Below are 17,811 nucleotides of genomic sequence, written 5' to 3'. Positions count from 1 at the left end.
ATACAAACAAAAATACCCTGTCGTTGATGTTGAAATTCCAACGAAGGAGCCTTGGATCTAAGTTAGAAACTGGCTCTTTCTCTATTGTCAAGAGATCTTGAAATAAAACTGAGCAATGATGTATACATCAACCAGTTGGATGAAATGATGAATGAACTGACAATTAAACAACTGAGATTGGTCAATAGAGACAGGCCAATTCTCTTGCAAAACAATACTCGACCACATGTTGCACAAAGAACGCTACTCAAGTTACAGGAACTGAACTTGGCAGTACTCTGTCATCCACCATATTCACCAGACCTTGAACCAACTGACTACCATGTTTTCCAGGCATTAGACAACTTTTTACAAGGAAAAAACTTCAAATCTGAAGAAGATGCAAAAACAGCCTTTCATGTTTTCATCACCTCTTGCTCTCCAGAATTCTTCGCTGCCAGCATAAATAAGCTACTGATAAAATAGCAAAACTGTGTTGGTAATTTAGATGCATTGCTTTTTGTTGAGATACAGCAAAATAAACTTGCATTTCGAAATTGGATATTTCATTCTTAATGACCTGATACATGATCACCTTCAGCAGTCATATACTTAAAATTAAAACAAAAAGAAAATAATTATACCAAAAGAAAAAAAAATGCAATATATACAACTAAAAAGATTAATTTATAGTCACAATGTTTGTTTGTTTGGTTGCTCTGACAGTTAAGACATATTTTCAAGATTAAGTGACTAAATGAGAGGGTCAGTAAAACCATTTATTTACTGTTAGACATGTAAATGTTTGCTTGAGTGGTGTCTTCATTTTCTATAAATTATGGAAACTTTGAAATGAGAGAATGAATTGTATTCTAGAAATCAGTAAAATTAATCTGATAAGTCTCTGTATCATGTATATCCTGTTGCTTTAAAACATTGTTTGAATTTCTTTGTTTTCTCTATGAAGTGTTTCTTGACCCTGATACAACATTTACATACTAAAGCACGCTTCTGGATTTGTAGCTTTTTTATCATTCAAGTGGTCAAATTAGTTTAAAGAGACAAATCTCAAGACCAAAGTTAACAATATAAGAGTCACAAAGCAAGAGACTTATAAATCTATGTATATATATATATATATATATATATATATATATATATATACATAGATTTATATGTCTTAACTGTCAGAGCAACCAAACAAACAAACATTGTGACTATAAATTAATCTTTTTAGTTGTATATATTGCATTTTTTTTTCTTTTGGTATAATTATTTTCTTTTTGTTTTAATTTTAAGTATATGACTGCTGAAGGTGATCATGTATCAGGTCATTATATATATATATATATATATATATATATATATATATATATATATATATTCGTTTAACTTTATTCTAATAGTAAGCATAGTTAGTCAGTATCTCTAACTCAAGAGACTTTGATGGCAAGTAATGTAAGCCTTAAGTAAGCTATGATTATAAGCTAGTGTTGATTCTTGGTTAAATCTATTTGATTTCATTTATATTGTACAAGTCATCAGATTTGTTGTGAAAGTATGTAGCCTAGCAGGATGTTTGGTTCATGAGCATTATCTTGTGGATTCAATTCTTAGACCAGGTAGCACATTGTATCTTTCAGCAGGGCACTCTATTTCATATTGCTCTAGTCAATTCATCTGAAAATGAGTACTAGCAGAGTGCTGCTGCAGCCCTCTCCACCTCCAGCTGTCGTATCCTGGATGTGTTATCAAGTCAAAGAATGGGAAATTGAGAGGGTGTCTATGTCAGCTCACAACTACACATGTTCTCCCATGTCTAACTTAATAGGTTGTGAATTGAAAGTATTTTGAACTCAGTGATGAGTTTAAACACCTCCATTGGTTTGCTATCTCCGTAGCTTCAATACCTCCATGAGTACAGTATGAAGAAGGAAGAACTCTATTAGGTCATTTCTACTTACATGACTACAATCTTCTGTAGTACATCAACAACCCAATGCAATTTACTATAAAACATTTCTACAGTCATTTCATAGTGATAAAAGCATTTTAGAATAGGTAGAATAAAAGTTTAGGTCTTGCCAGGATCAATTTAGTTTTTCATTGGGGAAAAGGAGTGTTTAAAACATGGAGAATCATGCTAGCTTGATATTTGATGTGGATATTTCTATTGCTGAATATACCCTTTTTCTAGTAGCCTTCTACCCAATAAGTGGAGGATTTGTGTTTATAAAATTTTGGTTCGCAACTATATGGGGTTTATGGCTGTTAACTACTTGGGTCATGATTAACCATCTGGATAATGTTCATCCTTCCAGTTAATACTTGACAATAAAGAGCAAATGACCAGGTAAATGATAAATTGGTGGCCAGATCCTAGATTAAAAGTTCTCATTTGTAACAGAATATTGAAATTTGTCCATCCAATTCAACAAATTGTTGGAAATAAAGAACAAGATTTTCAAGGAAATGTTATTTGTGATAAGTGGTGTTCCATCCATCAATCTATATGCTAATCTGGTTGGGCAACTTTCTCTGGCCAATGCAACTCTTCCATGCCAGATGTCCTGGTCTCCCATAGTAGTCCTCATATCCTCAACTTGATATCCAATGTCATTGACAAGTTGATTGATATATGCTCTTCTTGGTCTGCCAAATCCTGTATGTGTGGGTTTCTAGAGAAGAAGATTGCTGGATATTTCAACCTTGCTTTCCCAGTAATGTTGTGTATAATGTTTTCTCACTCAATAATAATAACAACAACAACAACAACAACAACAATAATAATAATAAATGCCCTGATTCAGTACCAGGCAGTGGTTTTCATGGCTTCTGATCTTACCTGATTGGAAGTGTTATCATGTACATGTTTTGTCTTGGTATAAAAGGTGGTCTACAGCAAATATTCAGCCCAGTACCACAAATTTTCTTGTTAGTTGCTTGGCCTTAACCAGTTGAGCATGTCCTTTAGTGGCTGACAATATGTACATCTTTAATCATCATCATCGTTTAATGTCCACTTTCCATGCTAGCATGGGTTGGATGATTTGACTAAGGACTGGTGAACCAGATGGCTACACCAGGCTCCAATCTGATTTGGCAGAGTTTCTACAGCTGAATGCCCTTCCTAACGCCAACAACTTCGAGAGTGTAGTGGGTGCTTTTACGTGCCACCAGCACGAAGGCCAGTCAGGAGGTACTGGCAACGGCCACGTTTGAAATGGTGTATTTTACGTGCCACCTGCGCGGGCAAAAGTTGTGTGTTTTGTTCTATCTATCTATCTATCTATATATATATATATATATATATATATATATATATATATATATATATATATATATATATATATATATATATATTTATCTATCCATCCATCCATCCACCCATCCATCCATCTATCCATCCATCCATCCATCTATCTACATGGATGTTTTGTTCATCATCCTTAAACAAAGTTTATTCAGAGACCTTTAGAATGGGATTGGCTACTCAACCTGAAGAAAATTCTTAATGGGTCCCACCTGCAAGGTCATTTACTGTTTATCTTGATATGAAATAACCATGTCACACACATATGGTTGTGATGTATGTACCTGGTGTACCCTTATCAGACGGGCAGTCATGATGAGTATATTGGGCTTCGTATATATTTTACCCCAGTGTCACTTTGACAGCATGCATTGCTCTCTCAATAATAATAATAATAATAATGATAATGATAATGATAATGATAATGATAATAATGATGATGATGATGATAATAATAATAATAATAATAATAATAATAATAATAATAATAATAATAATAATAATAATAATAATAATAATAATAATAATAATAATAAACAAAACCAAGCAAAACAACAGCAGATGGATAATCATAATTACTATAAAATAGTTGATTTAGGAGTTATGCACGCACACTACTATGCAACAACCCTCCAAAAACATACAAGAATAAACTCATACTGTAAATACCCAACAAAATGAGCAATACCCACAACATGTGCCATAAAAGGCTGATACCTGACAGAAGAACACAACCTGCACTACACAAACAACACACAATTTAAAAACTAATACAACAGAAGACTCAAAACCCCACAACAAAACGTACAATATCCCCCCCCACCCCCCGAAAATGCTGCACATACCACCCCATGAGCACAAAGATGCAACAAATGATGTAATAGAAAGTTGCTTGAAACTTTCAGATGTCGAGAAATAATGGTGATGACGATGGTGACAAATGTTACCTTACCTCAGTTTATGAGAGACAGGAGTTTCCAAATGACTGGTTTTAACAGCAAAAATGAAACTGGACCTTTAAGGGAAGGCCTCTCGCTTGGCAGTGAATCAGTAAAGATGCAGACTGACCACAGCTGTCATCCTAATACAGCATCAGCAGATAATAGAGCAAGGAGAAGAAAGTAGGCCAGCAAAGAAAACAGGATAGTGATACAGTGCTACTTAGAAAATGAACCTAAAAGAAGGGGTTATAGAAAATGGATGTTAACACTTTGGGTAGAGAAGGGCATGTTCAAAGTGACTGAGCAGAGATTAGTTGATCAAGCTAATACTATTCGGAGAAGAAAGTGGATGACAGAATTGGAGGTAGAAGAGATAACCAGAGAACTGGAAAAGAAAGACCAGGCAGTGGGAAAGACAAACAACAACAACACAAGAGATACAGATCAAATCAAAGAAGAGCCTAAAGGAAAAAATAATAATAGTGCTATCAATAAGGAAGGGACAACTGGCACCAATGACTTAAGTGATTTAAGTGAGGAAGATCAGAAGATTTTAGATGAGTTGCAGGAAGTAATGAGTAAAGAAGTAAGAAAAAGATTGCTGACATTAAAAGGCAGCAACAGAAGGAAGCTGCAAGAAATGATTAGGAAAGTAGATTCTGTTACCAATAGGATAGATGCTAAAGATATAGAAGACACTAACTTATTGATCTATGCAGGAGAGGTAGTAGTCACCAGAACATTAGATACCTCACAGGAAAAGATTTAAAAAGAGCAAATGTGCAAAAAGGAGACTACAAAATAAAGTGAAGACTTTAAGACAAGATCTAAGTAGAAAAGAAGCCTGGAAAACAAACAAGTTAGGAAACACAAGATGTAAATCTTGCCTTGAGGAAATATACTTAGTCAAAGAGAAAGGATTTGGGACAGCAATAGAAGAGTTGAAACAGTGTATCATAGTAGTAGCAGGCAAGCTCTCCAGATATCAGAAAAGAATAGATCAGTATCAACAGAATAGACTATTTGAGACAGACCAAAAGAGATTTTATAACTGAATAAATAGTACTGAATGAAGAACTGAAGATGAGAAACCTGATGCAGAGGAAGCTAGAAAGTTCTGGAGTGATATCTGGGATCAACCAGTCAATCATAATGGAAATGTAGTATGGTTAAAGAAAGGTGGGGAAGAAGTAGTGAGTGAGAAGCCAAATCTAAGATTAACTAATGCATTAATGAGTAAAGTGTTAGGAAAAATGCTGAATTGGAAGGGCCCAGGACCAGATTTAGTTCAAGGGTACTGGCTAAAGAAATTCAGTAGTTTACAGGGGAGGTTGAGGAAACAACTTCAGAATTGCCTTAATGGAGGAATAATACCTGACTGGATGAGTAGAGGGAGGACAATACTCATTATGGAGGATAAGAGCAAGGGTAATATAGCTAGTAATGATAAGCCAATCACTTGCTTACCATTAGTGTAGAAGCTGTTAACAGGAATGCTTTCAGAAAGCATTTATGAGCACCTTAACAACCAAATTTATACCAGAAGAACAGAAAGGTTGCAGGAAGGCTAGAGGAATGCATTATCCATTATATATAGACAAAGCAGTTCTAAAAGAAGTAAAAGCTAGAACAGATTATAGGAAAGCCTATGACATGATCCAACACTCATGGATAAGTGAATGTTTGAGTATATTCAGTATAGTAGACAACATAAGAGAATTAATTAGCTTTAGCATGAAGAAATGACAAGTTGATCTCTACTCAGGTGACACACTCTTAGGGAAAGTTAATATCAAGAGAGGAATTTTCCAGGGGGACTCGTTGCCCCTTTAATATTAGCCTTATGTTTGATACCCCTCAGTTTAGTATTAAAGAAAGCAAAGACAGGGTATCAGTTCAGAAATAGTAATGGAAAAATTAACCATTTGATCTACATGGATGATCTGAAATTTTTTAGTAAGAATGAAAAAGAGATAGATTCCTTAATACAGACTGTAAAACTCTTCAGCAAAGATATAGACGTGGATTTGACATAGATAAGTGTGCAATATTAGTCATGAGAAGGGGACAGGTAGTCAACAGCAAAGGCATCCAACTACCAGACAGCCAAACATTAAAATCATTGAAAGGAGGAGAGAGTTATAAGTATCTAGGAGTATCGGAATCTGACAGTGTACTAACTACAGAAATGAAAACAAAGATTGAGGAGTACATCAGAAGGGTGAGGAAGCTAATGAAGTCAAAGTTAAATGATCTGAATATAGTGAAGGCTGCAAATACTTGGGCAGAATCATTACTTAGATACTCAGCAGCTTTTGTAGATTGGACAAAAACTGAATTAGCAAAGCTAAACAGAAGAACTAGGAAGGAATTCAATATGAATGGAGGTCTCCACTCAAGGGAAGGTGTAGCAATATTATACCTACCTAGAAAGGAAGGTGAAAGAGGGTTAATATCAGTAGAAGACTGTGTGGAGTTAGCTAGAGTAGATATAGACTCCTATGTAGGTAATAGTGAAGAAAATTTATTAAAAGCTGGTAGAGTCACAGCAAGACATAGGGAAACCAAAATACCAAATGAACTTAAAAGCCAGAAAAAAAAAATACCCCAGAAATTATCTGACTGACAGGAGAAGGTGTTACATGGTAGATTCCCAAAGATAGTTTCAGCAAATAGTAGTAGTGAGACATGGTTATGACTGCAGAAAGGAAAGCTGAAGTGGGAGACAGAAAGTTTGTTAGTAACTGCTCAAGATCAAGCACTAAGGTCTAATTGGATGAAAGCCAAGATAGACAAAAACCAAGTAGATTCCCAATGTAGATTATGCAAGTCAAAAGAAGTAAGTGTTACTCATACAGTAAGTTAATGTAGCATGCTGGCACAGAAAGAATACAAGAAAAGACATGACAATCTAGGGAGAGGAATCCATTTGGAGCTATGTAGAAAGGTAGGATTTGAACATACTGATAAATAGTATGAACATGAACCTAGTAAAGTACTAGAAAGTAAGAAATACAAGATGTTGTGGGACTTTAACATTCAGACTGATATAGTAATAGAAGCCAGAAGGCCTGATTTGGTAGTAGTAGATAAAGAGAATAGGAAGTGCCAGATAATTGACTTTACAATCCTAAATGATGAAAAAATTAACATGAGAAGTATAGAAAAAATACCAAAGTACCAGACCCTAGCTATTGAATTGCAGAGACTATGGAAAGTGCGGGTAAAATGTATCCTAGTAGTTATAGGTACATTGGGAACTATCCCTAAAGATTTGAACAGATGGATAAAGGAAATAGGCATAAAAGCCAGTTTAGTACAGCTGCAGAAAACAGTGTTGTTAGGGACAGCTAGAACACTTAGGAGTGTTCTTGGCATCTAAGTCTACTTGTTGTGGCCTGATGTTAGGATTCTTTCCTTTTCCAACAGTCTAATCTGTTGAGTGTATATGAATGGTACTAATAATAATGATAATGATGATGATGATGATGATGATGATGATGATGATGATGATGATGATGATGGTGGTGGTGGTGGTGGTTTCAAATTTTGGCACAAAGCCAACAACTTTAGGGAAGGAGGTTAAGTTGATTACATCAACACCAATATTTAATTGGTATTTTGTTTTAGCAACACCAGAAGAATAAAAGGTAAAGTTGACCTGAGCAGGATTTAAAATCAGAACATAAAGAGCCAGAAGAAATATCACAACACATATTAGCAACTACAACAACCAGCATCAGCATCAGCAGAAAAGCATTAATAGTGATTTCTATGTTTCACACAATGCCTTGCTTATGGAGGCAAGTAAGAGCATAGTCAATTCAATTACTGGTATATATTAACTCATATACCAGTATTATTTCATTCCACTGAGAGAGTGAAATCAATGCTGACACAATTTGAATTTAAAACAATAAAGCTTTAAAATACTGTGAATCATCAGGTCCAAGTGTTGTCTGGGTCAGCATCTACTATACTTATAATGTCAACAAATAAAAGATAAATTAACTAAACACATTTATTTTACACATTAGCAAGTTGAACTATGGATTAAAAACAAAATAATTCTATACAGAAATAGTTCATGATAAATGAATAAATAAATTAAGGTTTTGAACTTTCAAAATGAATGAGGGTAAAAATACGAATAGAATAATATCTATATTTATAGTTTATATAGTATATATCTGTATGCATGTGTGTGTGCAGAAAAGAACTTTGACCACATTCCAGGGAGAAAAACTAGACTTAGTTGATAGCTTCCGCTATCTGGGTGACCAAGTTAGTAGTGTGCTGAAAGTGTAGCTGCCAGAATAAGAATAGCCTGGGCAAAGTTCAGAGAGCTCTTACCTCTGCTGGTGACAAGGGGCCTCTCACTCAGAGTAAAAGGCAGACTGTATGATGCATGTGTACGAACAGCCATGCTTCATGGCAGTGAAACATGGGCCGTGACTGCTGAGGACATGCGTAAACTCGCAAGGAATGAAGCCAGTATGCTCCGATGGATGTGTAATGTCAGTGTGCATACTAGACAAAGTGTAAGAACCTTGAGAGAAAAGTTGAACTTAAGAAGCATCAGTTGTGGTGTGCAAGAGAGACGATTGCGCTGGTATGGTCATGTGGTGAGAATGGATGAGGATGGCTGTGTGAAAAAGTGTCACACCCTAGCAGTTGAGGGAACCTATGGAAGAGGTAGGCCCAGGAAGACCTGGGATGAGGTGGTGAGGCACGACCTTCAAACATTGGGCCTTTGGAAATATGCTGTGCGTGAGAAGACCTGGCAAGCCAAGTGAGACCTAAATCCAGGGCTTCTGCCAGGGGTGTAGCCAGCCCACTTATGCGTACCTTCCTTCATTGGACACTAAACTCCACTTGCGAAGACCTGTTGAGGCAAGTGAAATTGAAATCTAACTAAATTCGACGACTGGCACCCATGCCAACGTTGTCTCCTTCACTAGACATGAAACTCGGCTTGCGAAAACCTGTTGGGGCAAGCGAAAGTGAAATCGTGATGGCACCTGTGCCCAGCATCACCTTCCTGGCACTTGTGCCGGTGGCACATGTAAAGACATTCGAGCGAGATCGTTGCCAGTGCTGCCGGACTGGCTCCTGTGCAGTGGCACATTAAATACACCATTTTGCGCATGGCCGTTGCCATTACTGCCAGACTGGCCTTTGTGCCGGTGGCACGTAAAAGCACCCACTACACTCTCGGAGTGGTTGGCGTTAGGAAGGGCATCCAGCTGTAGAAACACTGCCAAATCAGACTGGAGCCTGGTGTAGCCATCTGGTTCACCAGTCCCCAGTCAAATCGTCCAACCCATGCTAGCATGGAAAGCGGATGTTAAACGATGATAATGATGATGATGATATATATATACACACTTTATTGATAAAGCTGTAAAGACATCACAACACCTGTTACTCAGAGTTTTACATTTCTGTTCATCATTATGCTACCTCTGGTAGCATAATTCCAACTGTTTTTATAATGTTTCTCTCAAATTACTGCACTATTTAGAGATGGAGATTACATAATCAGGCTGTTACTTGACACTCTGAAACCACAGAACTTCTTAAGCATACGGCCATGTTGGCACCAGATGTATGTATGTATGTATGTATGTATGTATGTATGTGTGTGTGTATGTGTGTATGTATGTATGTATGTATATGTGTGTGTGTGTGTATGTATGTATGTGTGTGTATGTATGTATGTATAGGATACAAAAGGAAACATAAATATGTGATAAAAAAATAAACAGGATGTATTAAGTTAATGCTCAGGAAAATTGAAAGAAGTCCTTAATGTTTCTAGCCTATGCTCTTGAATGGAAAAGATGAATAAAGAGAGAGAAAAATAAAGAGATAAGAACAAGCATATTTCAGTTAAACAGTTACTGCATGCTGAAATGACTGAAGATGGCTCAATAATAAAAATAACTACTGCTGCAGAGCAAAGATGGCTTCTTTTTTTGATTTCGATTTGCAGTTTTTACCACAACTATTTATATAAACAACACCTACCAGTTAAACACAATGCAGACTCGTGACGGTTGGCTTTGTGAATACACACGTCTCTTCAGACAATCAACAGAAATATAACATTGATTACATGACTGTCAGACATGTGTATTTAGGTGGCAATGACTTATCATCAGCTTGCTTTGTTTCATGTACCCTTCAGTGGCTAACATACCCTGTCTTGAAAAGACAGGGTATGTTACCAAGATGGACATTTGAAGAAAGATTGATATTGATGGTAGATTCCTTTCCTGATATTTCCTTTCCTTTCCTTGATATTGATGGTAGATTCCTTTCCTGATATTTCCTTTCCTTTCCTTGATATTGATGGTAGATTCCTTTCCTGATATTTCCTTTCCTTTCCTTGATATTGATGGTAGATTCCTTTCCTGATATTTCCTTTCCTTTCCTTGATATTGATGGTAGATTCCTTTCCTGATATTTCCTTTCCTTTCCTTGATATTGATGGTAGATTCCTTTCCATCTCAATTTTATGTGCTTAATATAATTTGTTTTAAAATTTTGTGGATGCATTGGGTATATTTGTCTTTCCATGACACTCTGCTGGTTGCAAATATTTCCCAATTTCTCACATGATTATAATAGGGATTTGTTTTCCAGATCTGGTTTTATGCATACATATATGTACATGTGTGTGTGTGTGTGTGTAGTGGTTGAAGTGGCGTACAGATATTGTATATTGAGATAAAGGATACAGTCAGAATTTTGGATAATTCTTTATTAGCACTTTTGTTCATTTTTCAAATTTGTGAAGACAAAATTGAAATCAAAATTCCTCCAGCATATTCCACCCACTGTCTCAGAAGGTACTATACTTACAAGCTTTGAAGTCACTAGTCTTTATACCAATATACCTCACACTTTGGGCCTGGAAGCACTCAAAAACAGAGTAGAGAAACATAGAAGATGGATAAATGAACACTTCAAAACTGACTTCATCACCAAGGCCACATGCCGGGTACTAGAAGAAAACACCTTTAGATTCAGAAATAAAACATATTGACTTATAAAGGGCATAGCTATGGGGACACTGTTTGCACCCTCGTATGCTAATCTGGTCATGGGATACTTGGAAGAACGGCTTTATGAGGAAGTTGAGAGAGCTTTTAATCAGGATTGCAAGAAATACATCATTAAAATGTGGAAACACTTCCTCAATGATTGCTTCATCTTTTGGGACAAATCAAATGAGGACTTACAAATATTTAATAATATACTCAACACACTTCACCCATCCATCAAATTCATGACAGAATCCAGTCGCAATGAATTACCATTCCTGGATATTGACATACAAATACACGACTCCACAGTCGCCGTAAAATAATGTGGAGATAGCAGATGTGGAACATGCAACAACAACAATTTTAAATACTTAGAAAGTGGTTCCCACATAAGATACAAGAGTAGATTCTTGTTCAAAGTAAATGCAGATATGAACTGCAAGACACAGAATCTCATATACTGCATCACTTGCCCCAACTGCAAGGAAAATTACATTGGTAAAACAACTATTCCCTCTGCCAACATGCAAGAATCCACAGACAACACATCCAACAAGAGGAATTGTACAAGATTCCACTGAGTAAGCATCTAGAAATATGTTCAAGAGATGACCTAAAATTCCAAAAAGCAATGGAGCTACACTTCGTCAAAAAATTCTCTCTAAAATTCGATGTTTGAAAGAGAAGCAGAAAAACTACATTTTTATTATTGATTTTTTAGTAGTAATGATGATGGATGAAGAGAAAACATTTATATTACACTATTACTGCTGTTTCTGAATGTGGCTCCAATGTTTAGTAACAGAGTGTGGTAAGCACCATCCCAGCCATTTTCGAAGTTGGTATATCATTTTCTTTGTCTCAACATCTAGAATCCAAAAACGTTGAGAGGAAGAACTGGTGAGGCTTGCAATAAAGTTGAAAATCTGGCTGAAAAAATTGTACCTCGATGCTATTGACACGACACTCGCTCACCCAAACTTGGACCAGAGAGTTTAGTAACACACCATCATAAGCACACATGCTCAATGAATAACTTTGGTGTGGTCCCTGTATAATTTCTTGAGGTGTTATGGCTCATTTTCTAATATTCCTCGTTACCATCATAATGATAATGGGCTATAATCTTACTATCTTGTCTTACTTACCTCTTAAAGATACTTACCTTGGAATATTAAAACACAAACAATACCTTTGTGGGGGGGGGGTCTCTGTGTTTTTTTTTCTCGGTATTATGGCTAAAATATGCAATGCGATACATCGTTTCATAGTACCGGTATATTCTGCAGAATGAGAAAGACGCAGTCATTGTTTCATCTTTCAGATGCATACATAAATAATTTTACATAGGTGGAATGATTAGAGGAGGTCTTCACGGTCATTTTAAGACCAAAACCAGCTTCCTGACTTCATTTCTTGCCGAGATATTGCATTATGAAAGTCACAAAACTTGGCGTATTTCTTGGTTTTTAAATTGTGGCACTTATGATGGTCTGTTACTAAACACCTCATATATAACATTGAGATTTTGACAACTGTTGTTCTTATAAAACTTACCTATACCTGAGAAAGAATACTAGAACCATTTTACTGCTGATTAGGAAAGATATCTAATGCAGCTCCTTGGCAAAGTAATTTGTGAAAAAGATCTCTTTTGAACTCTCTTATCCAAGCAAGCAAGAAAAAGTAAAATTAATCCTACAAAAGGCTGATAGATACTCAAAAAAATATATTTAAGCAGGCCCTGTTTTATTATATAATTTATATCCTACAGAGTGCCTTCCAGCTAAATATACAATATACATACACAACTCATTTATGATGTTTGATTAAATGTACATAGAGAATAGATTGAATTATAAACAGTACCAAATCATTTTTTATATTCTGGCTTTATTTTCCTAATTTATGAATATTGTACTAATATTTAATGTTTGTTCATGCAAAACATGGAATTACACAGAATATGGGACTTGACTATACAAGTGCAAAGGAATATATATTTTCATAAGACTTTGAACTTTGAACTCTTTTTTTATTTTTCAGTGATGACTGCATCCTCTCCCTTTACTTCCTAACATTGACATCTTTGAAAGGTCACCAGCCCTTGTGAGAAAATGTGTTTATTTACAAATATGTTGATAGGTATACAATGGAAAGAAGGAAGGAGAAATAAAAAAGAAAGAGGCTTTGTAATAAAATTTCAATGAAATAACCACAATTGAAAAGAAACCTCTCTCTCCCTCTCTCTCTCCCTCTCTCTCCCTCCCTCCCTCTCTCTCTCCATCCATCTATCTATCTATCTATCTATCTATCTATCTATCTTTCTATCTATCTATCTATCCTTTCCCTATCCTCTTTCTTGATTGTCCTGAAACCTCTCTCTCTGTCTATCCCCCCTTTGCTTTTCTTTCTCCCTCTCCCTTCCTTTTCCAAAAACCAAAAATGATATCCTCCTCTTCTAAACAAAGCAAAAGTTATCTGATTCATATAAATCAACAACGAAACATTCTGTTTTTACCATCTTGATTTTGATTTTGTCTTGACAAGTTCGAAAAATGAACAAAAGCACTAATAAAGAATTATCCAAAATTCTGACTGCCTCCTTTTTCTTTTATGTACCAAGAGGCCATATTCATAACAGTGAGGTACAAACAAAATGCAATATATCAGATATTGAAACCATCCTCATCAAAATACAGCTTAGATGGTTAGGTCATCTCTCACATATGAGTGATACCAGAATTCGGAAGTAACTTCTCTTTGGCCAATTACTAATAGGAAGATCCACTCTTGCACTTCAAAGACAAACTAAAAGACAATCTGAAGCAATGCAACATTCCCTTTCCTTCCTTGGAAAATAAAGCATCAGAACCCAGGACCTGGCACCAGTCCTACATCTCAGTTCAAAGATTTGAGCAAAGTTAACTCCAGCATCAGGACCAACTTTGTGTAAGCCTGTCAAAATGCTGCTCCTCTAAATGGGAACCTTACCTGTCATTGTGGTTTTGTGGCACAGAGCAAAACAGGCCTTGCTGTCTACCCAAGAAAACACATAGTAAATGATCTTCAAGTAAACTGAGTCCTCAACTTGTTCCATTTGCCAAAAGGTCTGCAAGGCACCAGCAGGCCTCAAGAGACACATTCATGTCCATAGAACATGATTAATGCTTTATTTACTAAACCCTCATTTGTCATTCACAACAAGAGAACCCAAAGTCTTAGTAAGTAGGAAGGCAGACAAATCACAAGTTCCTTCAGGTAGATGGTCCTGGTCGATCTGTAGAAGAGGTGTAGGTAGCAACTCTATAATATGCACCCAGTGTAAGCTTTGGACACATAAAAGGTGCTGCAATATCAGAATATAGTTAACAGGGAAAATAGCTTTTGTGTGTGGTAGATGCACAGGTACAATAAACACTGAAAATGCACAGAAAATAGATTCCATCAACTGCCATGGGAGTAAGGTAGAGGTAGTAGAAAGCTTCTGTTACCAAGGTGATCAAGTAAGTAGCAGAGGTGGATGCTCTGAGAGCATGGATGTCAGAATAAGATTAGGCTGAGCAAAATCCACAGAACTCCTGCCTCTGCTGGCATTATGGGATCTCTCTCTCAGAGTGAAAGGCAGATTGTATGATGCCTGTGTGTGAACAACTATGTTACATGGTGGTGAAATATGGGCTGTGACAGCCGAGGACATGCGTAGGCTTGAAAGAAATGAAACCTGTTGGGTTATTCCTGAAAACTTCATCCAAAAGACCTGAAAGCATAGCCTGTGTTGTGTCTGTATGGAAACAGTCTGTATGGAAACATAGTCTGTATGGAAACATAGTCACTCATCTGCTACTCATTGAAAAGTGAAAGAAATTGGAATATGATGATTACTTAATGCAGGTGTGACTGTGTGGTAAGAAACTTACTTCCCAACCACATGGTTCTGGGTTCAGCCCCACTGTGTGGCACATTGGGCAAGTGTCATCTACTATAGCCTTGGGCCAACCAAGACCTTGTGAACAGATTTGGTTGATGGACACTGAAAAAAGCCTGTTGTATATATATATATGTATATATTTATGGGTGTGTGTCATTGTGTCTGTGTATGTTCCTACCACCATTGCTTAACAACCGATGTTGGTATGTTTACGCCCCCGTAACCTAGTGGTTTGGCAGAAGTGACTGATAGAATAAGTACCAGGCTTACAAAGAATAAATCCAGGGGTTGATTTCTTTGACTAAAAGGTGGTGCTCCTGCATGGCCCCAGTCAAATGATTGAAACAAGTAAAAGAACAGAAGAATAAAAGAATATACACTTTATATACATACTTTATGCACAATTTTAAAGACTAAATACACAGCACTCAAAATAAATATTCACTCTTATTTTTCCATTTTTCTCATAAACAAAAAAAGATTATCCCATACATATGATACAACTTTTAGTTAAATTGCATATATCTGTCGCGTAAATAAGCATGAATATTTCATGGAATTGCACTTATGAGCATGTGCTAAGCAATAGGTGATATAAAAAAACTTAGTTCAATTGAAAAAAAATACACTTTTCACTATGCAATCACCAACGCCACCTCCACCATCACCATCATCTCTCTCCCCCTCCCCACTCTCCCTCTTCTCTCTACCTTTCTTTCAGAATATCATTCCTCTGCTAAAATTATATCTCTAACTCTCTCTATATCACTACCTTCAACTAACTTTTTTAACCATGTAATAAATGTTACATTCCCTCTACCTCATGTCATGGATGCTTCTCTCTTACTCTTTTCTTTCTCCTTCTTTCCGTCTCACTCTTTGCCTTATCTTCTTTTTCTCTCTCCTTTTTCTTTCTCTTCTCTTTCCCTTCAACTAATCAGGTGAAAGCGTTACAAGTACATTCCCTCTACCTCACGTCATGGACGCTTCTCTATCCCTCTTTTTGTTTAATCATGTGAAAGAGTTACTGACGGGTTAAGTAACGCACTGACAAGCAGAATTATTATAAGATATTCTTTATATATGTGGCTGTGTGGTAAGAAATTTGCTTGTGGACAGCTTGTCAGACTCTTTAAAATTTCTATGTCACAGACGTAAGGAAATGCTCAGAAATCGTGTGTTGAAGCATATTTTATTGTGTCTGGGGAGAGTCATTGTCTTTTAGTGCTTTGTTACTTAACACACTCACTGGTTTGATTTCCACTTATTTTATTCTTTTATTCTTTTATTTATTTCAGTCATTTGATTGAAGCCATGCTGGAGCACCGCCTTTAGTCAAACAAATTGACCCCAGGACATATTCTTTGTGAGCCTAGAACTTATTCTATTGGTCTCTTTTGCTGAACTGCTGCTAGGGATGTAAACACACCAACATCGATTGTCAAGCGATGGTGGGGGAGAACAAACACAGACATATATCATCATCATTTTCATCTTTTTTTAAAGTCCGTTTTCCATGCTGGCATGGGCTGGATGGTTTGACTGAGGTCTGGAGAGCCAGTGGCTGCACCAGGCTCTAATCTGATCTGGCAATGTTTCTACAGCTGCCCTTCCTAATGCCAACGACTCTGAGTGTGTAGTGGGTGCTTTTTATGTGCCACCAATACATGAACCAGTCAGATGGGCCTGGTATCAATCACATTCAGATAGTACTTTTTATGTGTCACTGGCACAGAAGCCAGTCAGGAGTCACTGGCATTGGTCACGTTCAGATGGTGCTTTTTACATGCCACTAGCACAGAAGCCAATCAGGGGACACTGGTATCGACCACGTTTAGATGATGCATTTTATGTGCCACCAGAATAGAAGCCAGTCAGGGGACACTGGCCACAGCTACGATTCTGGTTTTACTTGACTCAACAAGTCTTCTCAAGCATATCATATCATTCAACACATCAAGAGTACTCTTAAATGGGCTGGACATGCAACACTGGCATCGGCCATGGCTGCAATTTCACTTTAGTTTCCAGGTCTTCTCAATCACAGCATATCTCCAAAGGTCTTGGTCGCCTGTCATTGCCTCTGTGAGGCCCAACGTTTGAAGGTCATGCTTCACTACCTTATCCCATGTCTTCCTGGGTCTACCTCTTCCACAGGTTCCTTCCATAGTTAGAGTGTGGCACTTCCTCACATAGCTGTCCTCATCCATACATAACACATGACTATACCAGCACAGTCGTCTCTCTTGCACACCACATTTCTCTCAGGGTGCCTACACTCTGTTGTGTATGCACACTGACATTACACATCCAGCAAATCATACTAGCTTCATTTCTTTCAAGCCTATACATGTCCTCAAAAGTTACAGCCCATGTTTCACTGCTGTGTAGATTGCAGTTCGCACACATGCATCATACAGTCTACCTTTCATCCTGAGCGAGAGGCCCTTAGTTGCCTGCAGAGGTAGGAGCTCCCTGAACTTTGCCCAGGCTATTCTTGTTTTAGCTGCTACACTCTCAGAGCAACCACCCCCACAACTTGGTTGCCTAGGTAGTGGAAGCTATCAACTACTTCTAGTTTTCCCCCCTGGCATG

This window comes from Octopus bimaculoides, chromosome 11 (assembly GCF_046866305.1).
Source record: "Octopus bimaculoides isolate indiv1 chromosome 11, ASM4686630v1, whole genome shotgun sequence".
Classification (NCBI taxonomy): Eukaryota; Metazoa; Mollusca; class Cephalopoda; order Octopoda; family Octopodidae; genus Octopus; species Octopus bimaculoides.
The sequence above is the reverse complement of the archived record's forward strand: the minus strand, read 5'-3'. Positions refer to the sequence as shown.